Here is an 8,534-nt window from a genome sequence, read left to right as displayed (position 1 = left end):
CTATTAACCACTGCATCCCCTGAGGGCACATTCTTGGCAAAGAGTGGCAACTCAGACCTACAGCCTTTAGATCACGTATGGACTGGAGAAAGTATTAAAGAAGGACTGCCGTGCTGAACTTGGAACTGGCAAAAAGAGGCTGCACCGAAGATTGGACTGCACCTGCTGCTCCTTCGGCTAGCGAAGAAAGGACTATGCCTGTGGTGCCTGGCTCAAGAAAGCATCATCCACAAGACCCAGGCAGAAAAGCTGAACTCCAAGAGCTAGTTGGCTGACTTCCTGTTTGCAGCACACGGCCACAAAAGCTGAGGAAACCTACTTGGGTGCGTTGGTAGCCCAGATCACCGGATCGTCACTCCTCGCTGCATGCAGCCTGGACCTGGGAGAGTCATCAGAGTGCAGTTTGGTCACCCAGAGGGCAAGCTATTACCAGAGAAAGGGAACCTCTGAAACCATTGTAGCCAGTGACTAATAGACCAGTGGCAACAGGTTCAGTGCTGGACTTCTTCTGGACTTCGACCTCTGTGGCCAAAGTTGCTCCACTTTGTTTGTGGAGCAAGGGGTGGCCTAAGGAAGACTCCCATCAAGCGGAGCATCAACTACAGCATCCTTGAGCATCTTCATCCTCCTGCATCCATTGTATCAGGACCACTCCATTGGTTTCTATGGCAAGTTACCATTAACTCTAGAACTGGACTGGTGACAGCTCTTCTTTCGAGATAACTGTCCTCTTAGACATAGATGGTCCCCCTGACCTGCTCATTTTAGGAACTGGTTGCCCAAATGACCCTATTCAGAGTTTCTTGAAAATGTTCCTAAGTGCCAAATTGACTGAATTTGCTAGTGTTTGTTCACGGTTAAGTAAAAAGCTGTGATTTATTGTTTCTTGAAGTATTTATATCTCTGGAACTTTCCGGTGTATCATTTTTATTTTGAGGTCTATAAATTCATGAAAATACAGGTCTATTTTTATACATTGGGGTCGGATTTCTTCTGTGAAGTGTGGATTTCCTGTCGAATTATTTCGGTCAACTAAAATGCTGCACTCTAGGAGCGTGGTTAAAATGGCGGCTTAGGGAGATGCTCGGTTCCGCTCCTCCATCTGCCTGTCACCTAACTTAGTGTACAGGGCTGGGCCCGTGGTCCATGGAAGTGATGACTAAAACCAGGGGTCCCCGTGTGTGAAGAGTGGCAGCGGCTGGACTGGGAGAGTGATCCACCGACCCAAACAATTGAAACAATGGCAGCAGAGCCCAAGCAACACAGCCAAAATGGCACGGTCTGCGCAGGGAGGCCAGACCAGATAGGAGCAATGGGCAACACACCAACAGAGAGGAAAGCTGAAGCAACGTTGAACCCAACATCAGGCTGCGGTCAGTGCCCAGCAGCAGAGCAGGAGTACCGCAGCACCTAATGCCTCAGAACTGAGCCCAGAGAGAATGGTGACACACTAGCGGCCAATGCGGGCTGCCCCACACATATATGACAGAGGTGCTGGTCCTGCTTTTCATGCACGGATGAGACACTTTGCACTCTCGGAAGCATTGGACACACAGTAGGCACGTTGTTGGAAGCCCACTTGACATGGGAACAATGCAGGCAAGCGGAGCCTAGAAACTGCACTTTGCGACAAGGGACAGCAGTGATTGGGGCCTGCTGATAGAGACTGTAGGAGACACGACAATAGGAGAGGAGGAGGAGCAAGAGTTGGGGCATACCCTGGCACACAAATAATGGGAGAACATTCAGTAAAGGGCACAACTTACAGCATGTAACACTGCAAGCGTGGAAACAGCCACTAAGATATTGATATATTGTCTTGTTACCTCACTTCCGTCAGACTACATAGGGAAATCCTACTCTTACCGAGCTCTGTTGGCGTAGATGTGGAGCGGCAGGTACACTGTTGCACCTTTTGTGGGCGTGCCCAAAGTTATGTTAAATACAGATAGGTAGCTGTGACAATAAGAAAAGGGGCCAGATGTATCAAAATGCCATTTTGCATTCCCTAAATAGCGAACTTTAAGAAATCTTTATTTAGGGAATGCAAAATGCTGTGTAACAAAAAAGCGATTACCTAATAGCGATTCCTACAGAATCGCAATTGCTATTAGGGAATCGCTATTAGGGATTGCGACTCCATTTGTGGAAATGGTTTTATATTTCCTAATTTCCATAATTCCTAATATGGAAATCGCAAATTAGGAAATGTAAAACCAAGGATGCTGAGGGCCTAAGGCCCCCTTTGATGCACCCCAAAAAATATTGTGAACATGATGCACCCCAAAAAATATTGTGCACATGTAAAGCACAAACATGCCCTTGGGGCATGTGTGCGCTACATGGCACTTTAAAAAATGCATGTTTAATGCATTATTTAAAATTGCACATGGTTACCATCAACTTGGAGTTGATAGTAATAGCATTTCCTGAATGCCCAGTTCGCATTTAGGCAATGCTTGTTACATGTGCACAGGGAATTGCAAATAGGAATTCCCTATTTGCGATTTCCTATTTAGGGATCCAGGGGTGTGTCCCCCACTGCTGTTGGCAAATCCTCTGGAGAGCACTCTTCTTGCTCTCCCAACTCAACATGCTCCTGTGAACAGGCTTCTGCCCAGGCCCTCAGTACCTTCTGGTACTCCTCCTTCTTGGAGGCTTCCCGAGTAGGTACTCCCATCCCCTTGTAGAAACTTTTCAGCTGGCTGGCAGTGTATGCCTCCAGCTTAGCTAGGTCAAACTCTCCAGCTCCGCCTTGATACCAAGCCAGAGACATGTTGTTTAGGATAAATTGCAGCAAAAAGAGAACAAATCAAATTGACCTTCAACTGTGGGTATGTAGTGTACACGTAGCTATTGTATGTCACTGAACAAACACAAGTCCTATGCTCACCAAACAGGTTTAAAAAAAAATTATATTTATCTGAATAAAATAAGGTCAAAACAATGAAAATCCAATGTACATAAGCAGAGTTATGAATGTTTAAAGAATAAATCCAACTAAAGGGCTTAGAAGATACCATAGCTCCAAACTGAGGATGAGACGGCATAGTTGACGGAGTCGTTCCCAACAATCCGACACTACCAGTGCCGGTCACGGAGTCACACAGACCCCCAAGTACAGTACCTTTGGAAAATGAAGAACAATGGCGTCACAAAGAGTCAGAGAGAGGCGTCGGTGGAGTTGGTGCGGCGTTATTACCTTACGGCATCCGAGGAGGTGAGCCTTCGGTTCCACTCTGTGAAGCAGGTGGTGCAGCGTCGGTTACGTCCAGAGGTCAGGGGAGTTGAAGCAGCAGCGTCTGCGATGCATTGGTCCTTTGTGACCTGGCAGGGTCATTGGTTCGAGTTCGTCAGGGCGTGATGTGTTGACTTTGTGGTGTCGCGAGGACCCTGAGTGACGTCAGCGGAGTTGCGGCAATGTCAGACTTGTGTTGAAGGCGGGAGTTGTTGCATGCAGCGAGGTCCACAGAGCACGAGCAGGCTGCGGCGTTGCTGGTGTCGTTCCAGAGTTTCTGGAGTTGGAAACTAGCAAAAAGCTAGCTGGTGAAGTCTTTTGGGCCCTGAGACTTCAGGAAGCAGGAGGCAAGCTCAATCCAAGCCCTTGAGGAGCACTTCTCAGCAAAGTCAGAGGTCAGAGGTCCTTCTCAGCAAAGCAGTCCAGGTGAGTCCTTTGGGCAGCTAGGCAGTTCCTCTTGACAGGTTGCAGGTTCAGGTCCAGAAGTGTCTGAGTTGATGGGGTCAGAGCCCCAGTTTATTTACCCAAAAATGCCTTTGAAGTGGGGGAGACTTGAAAGAGTGGTTTTGAAGTGCACAAGTTCCCCATTCAGTTCAATCCTGTCTGCAAGGGTCCCAGTAGGGTGTTTGGCAGTCCGTTGTGTGAGGGCAGGCCACTGGCCTTTTTAATGTAAGTGTCAGGCCCTCCACCCTTCCAGCCCAGGAAGACCCATTTAATATGCAGATGAATGCAAGTGTGTCTGAGTGTCCTGTGTTTGTGGTTGTCTGGGTGAAATACACAAGGGAGTTGTCAACCAGCCCAGCCCAGACGTTGATTGGAGACAGGCTGCAAGGCACAGATGTTTTTTGAGTGTAGAGAAATGCTCACTTTCTACAAGTGGTTTTTCTAAAATAGTAATATAAAATCCAACCTAACCAATACGCAGGATTTTCTATTATCATTCTGGCCATACTAAATATGTCCTGGTTACCCCTTTATGATCAGAATCTGCCACTCAAAAAGTAGATGAGGGCAGTCCTAATGCTAGTCTATGAAATTGTCAGAAGTTTACCAATTGAATCAAACTTCCACAGGAGCAGATGCCTTTTACCCAACTCCCTCCAACAGATGCGTGCTCAGACCTTAACTGATTATCTGAACCGTGCATCCACTAGGAGGAAAGGGGAATGGGAATAGAAAAAGAAAGACCACCTCCAGATCCAGTTCCTGCCAGTGTTTCCCACTTGAAGATAGGATATTCTGCGTGTGCTTCTGTAAACTAGCACTTTTCTTCTTTTCGGGATTTCTTTAAGGGAAGGACCTGCAGTGGGGTGATAAGAGCATAAATGAGTACATTCCTACTGTGCATTCAACGGTTCAGTCATTCTCATTCAACCAATACAATCGCTCTCCTAACCTGGATATTTTGAGAGACTAGCCTCTCTCTCTAAAGAACAATGTTATCTCAGAATCTTCTTTTCTCCTGAAGTCAGAGGATAAATCTAAGGTTCTCTGAAGAACAGTCCAAAAGTACACAAATGTATCATTTACTATTGTCTTTTACAGAAATAGTAACTTCCTTCTCAAAGTTCGGATTTCTCTATCACAGCATCTCTAAAGCATCGGTCTGAGTTCAGAGGTTTGTCTCTTAAGACTGGTGAGTATGCAAGGCGAAGAGTTTTTATATATATTTCTATATGAATGTAACTATCTATGTATATGAATATATATTGGCAAGTCCGGATGTGCACACCGTACCAAGAAAAAAAAAATTAACTACTCAATACTGAAAGAATTCTCATTGAAGCCAAGCGTCACAGGAACACTGCTCCTCTGGATGGCAGTTGAAGTGCAGGGCTCCCAGAGACAAACAGCTGGAGGGAAGCTATGCACAAGACTAAAGTAGAAACACTAGACCGCTGACCTCTCAAGGATCTGCGGCCACCATCTTGAGTGGCAACTAAACCTGAGGAGGCTAGTTCTATGAACAGCCTCCGCAAGAGCCACCGGAAGTGAGGACGCCGCTGCAACCAACGTGGGTACAGAGAAAAGGGGAATCGCTTTTGCTGAGGGAAGAACCTTATAACACTTGCAATAGTTTTACTGACAGAAAGGAGCAGGCCTCACAGTAGTGGAAAATGAATTTAGGAGATTTTTACTAGAAGGGCATATAAAACACATATGTACATGTCCTGCCTTTTACCTAAATAGTACCCTGCCCTACGGGTTACCTAGGGCTTACCTTAGGATTGGCTTATATGTAGAAAGAGGGGAGTTTAAGACTTGGCAAGTACTTTTAAATGCCAGGTCCAAGTGACAGTGAAACTGCACACACAGGCCTTGCAATGGCAGACCTCAGACATGGTTAAGGGGCTATTTATGTGGGTGGCACAACCAGTGCTGCAGGCCCACTAGTAACATTTAATTTACAGGCCCTGGGCACATGTAGAGCACTTTACTAGGGACTTACAAGTAAATCAAATATGCCAATTGCGAATGAACCAATGTTACCATGTTTAAGGGAGAGAGCACATGCACTTTAGCACTGGTTAGCAGTGATAAAGTGTCCAGGGTCTTAAAGCCAGCAAAAATTAGGTCAGAAAAAGAAGAGGAGGAAGGCAAAAAGTTTGGGGTGACCTTTCAGAGAGGTTACAGGGAGACTATAGTTAGGTTCTGAATTTAGTCACACAAACGCATAGAAATTCAGCAGTTATAGTTAGAATTATTTCAAGTTACTATAACTTGCCCTAAGGTAACTATAACTTGCACTCTCGCCATGCACTTGCAATCACCCCAGATATTACAGCACTCATAACAACTTTTAGAATGTCAATAAAAATATCAATGAAACATTAGTAGTCAACTTATTGAAGAATAAACTGTGCATGGCGGCGCAAGCTATAGTTATTGTAGGGCATGAGTTATAGTTACTCAAAATAACTCTTATTATAACTGCTTCTGAACCTTCTGAACTTATTCTGAACGTAACTGTAATGTCCCTGTAACCTTTCTTTTTTTAAGTGAATTTATATTTATATAGATACACATTTATTATAACGTCTTTGTGTTATATATAGACATTTCCTAAGGCAACAATAAAGGAATACAAGGAGTTCCCTGTCTTGGTTCAGACCGTGGTCCACTGCCTTAAGTTTGATAATTCAAATTGCTTACTAGGTCTCCTGCTTGCGAAATGCTGCATCGCAAAAGAAGCATTTGCAATGCAATAGGTCTCGCTTTTGTGAGAGTTAGAGCTATTGGCGTTGTAAATGCAGAACTGGATTTTTCTTGCCATAGAAATTGGTCAACACTGCTGCATAATTTGTTCCTCTCTGCCACATCATTCCACTGGTCCTACACTTGATGTCCACATAAATCCTCACCTGCATCTTCCTGAGGGCATATGCTGGCAACACTGACGCACAGATTGCAGCATTGGAGAGGAGAGCTCGGTCTTAAGCCATCTGTGCAGCAGAGAGGACCAGAGGCGAGCGAAGGGCAGCATGAAGCCACATGCAACATAGTGGAGGGGATCACATGTGGACATGTCTTTGGCACAGCCCCATGTCACTGTCTAAGTGGGCGACCTCCACCACAAAGCCATGGGGCTGGGCTGCCCGTGCACCATCCATTGCAGCACGGCAGGGGTGATGTCAACGCTCTCCCAGCAGCTGGCGTTGTGCTGCAACAGACACATGCCCAGCAGGCATATGACCAGGTCCAGGTGGACTGGGCAGCGGGGGGCTTGAGGATCTCATAAATATTAATATGGTGCAGATTACTGCTGTTCCTTTTAAAGCTGACCTCTACCAGTTCGCTGAAGATTAGGTGCTCAGCAGAGGTGGAAGTCATTAGGGATGTAAGTCAAGTTGAAGAAGAAAGGTTGCATTAGCTTACCAGTCGCCTCTGGCAGGCCTTTCAAAACTTCTGAGTTGGTTAGGAACTAAAAGGGAAGAAAAACAGGCAGTCAATGAAATTAGCACAGGGGCCCGTAATTGGCATCCTGCTATAAGCTTAGCTGGGAAACATTTCACACCACAGAATGAAGCCAACACCCCCCATCCCCATCCCCAAAAATAAAAAATAAAGCTGTAGTTCTAAAATTCATTGTTGGTATATACAAGCACACATGGGAGTCTGCACTGATGGCTGCTCAGAGCAGAACATTAATGTGGAATTAGAGGACTTTGGAAACAAAATGCTAGCACTGTAGAAAACAAGTTTACCAACTTGATTAAAGCAAGCTAACGTTAAGTACGGAATTTAAATTAAAAGGACCGTGGTAGAACCAGCTCTATCAAAAGCAACAGATGCAATTTAAGGGGGCGAGGGAGTCACCTTTTCCAAACCAACCATTTCATGCTCAGAATTAGATGGAAGGATGCAACTTCCGGCAGATACGTTCCCCTCCCCAAGGAACGGGGATTGCCAAAACAATATGCACTTGCCCTAGTCCAAAACGTACTTCAATAGCGCTTTAGCAACATTCATGTTTAAAAAGCGCAACCACTGAAGAGACCCAGAGTATAGAAATCCGCAGCTGTCCACTGGCTCCCCCTCCAAGGTGTGGTGGCGCGGGCCAGTGACGCAGCGGCCACCGGACACCACCAACGTAAGAGGGGCGCAGCCAGAGCAATAGCCGTGCACGCGCCCGCAGGAAAGATGTACCCCCACCTGCTGGGGCAGTGTTTGGTTCGCCCCGAGGCCTATAAAGGTAATAAAAGGGCGCGGTCGGGGGCAGAGCGTTAGGCATCGACGCGGAGCACAACCTGTGGCGCTAATAATAACTATGCCTAGGCCGCACCCAACCACGCGGTCAAACACACCCCTGTGTCCGCGGATTTATTCCAGCGATCGCGACACGCCTGACAAACACTACACAAGTAAGGCCTAACTAGCTGAAAGTGTGTAGGCATAGCCAACGAAACGCACAGTGGGCTAAAGAGTGCATTTGGCAGTGAGGTGGGAGTAGGCAGGACAACGCACGTCCACCCAGAACCGGTGGGCCTCGCCAAGGGGCCACCGGAGAGCACTAGATGGACAGGAGAACCTGGCTTAGCTCGAACGGCTGCTTATAACCCGTATGTACGAAAGTACCATCTTGCCTGGCATGTTACCCCCATTTTTCACTGTATATATGTTGTTTTAGTTGTATGTGTCACTGGGACCCTGCCAGCCAGGGCCCCAGTGCTCATAAGTGTGCCTGAATGTGTTACCTGTGTAGTGACTAACTGTCTCACTGAGGCTCTGCTAACCAGAACCTCAGTGGTTATGCTCTCTCATTTCTTTCCAAATTGTCACTGACAGGCTAGTGACC

At 46.5% G+C, this 8,534-nt stretch overlaps 1 long non-coding RNA gene across 1 annotated transcript; it reads right to left on the bottom strand.

The window, feature by feature from the left end:
• Nucleotides 1-2,926: 2,926 nt before the first annotated feature.
• LOC138274842 (uncharacterized) lies at nucleotides 2,927-7,762 on the bottom strand. The gene is made up of 3 exons (XR_011200397.1): nucleotides 7,556-7,762; nucleotides 7,115-7,160; nucleotides 2,927-4,538 (listed from the first exon to the last, which is right to left on the bottom strand). It is a non-coding gene; the product is annotated as an uncharacterized lncRNA (long non-coding RNA).
• Between the last annotated feature and the right edge of the window lie 772 nt (nucleotides 7,763-8,534).

Source organism: Pleurodeles waltl, chromosome 2_2 (assembly GCF_031143425.1).
Source record: "Pleurodeles waltl isolate 20211129_DDA chromosome 2_2, aPleWal1.hap1.20221129, whole genome shotgun sequence".
NCBI classification, from domain to species: Eukaryota; Metazoa; Chordata; class Amphibia; order Caudata; family Salamandridae; genus Pleurodeles; species Pleurodeles waltl.
Note: the sequence above shows the minus strand (reverse complement) of the source record. Positions and strands in the feature narration are given on the sequence as shown.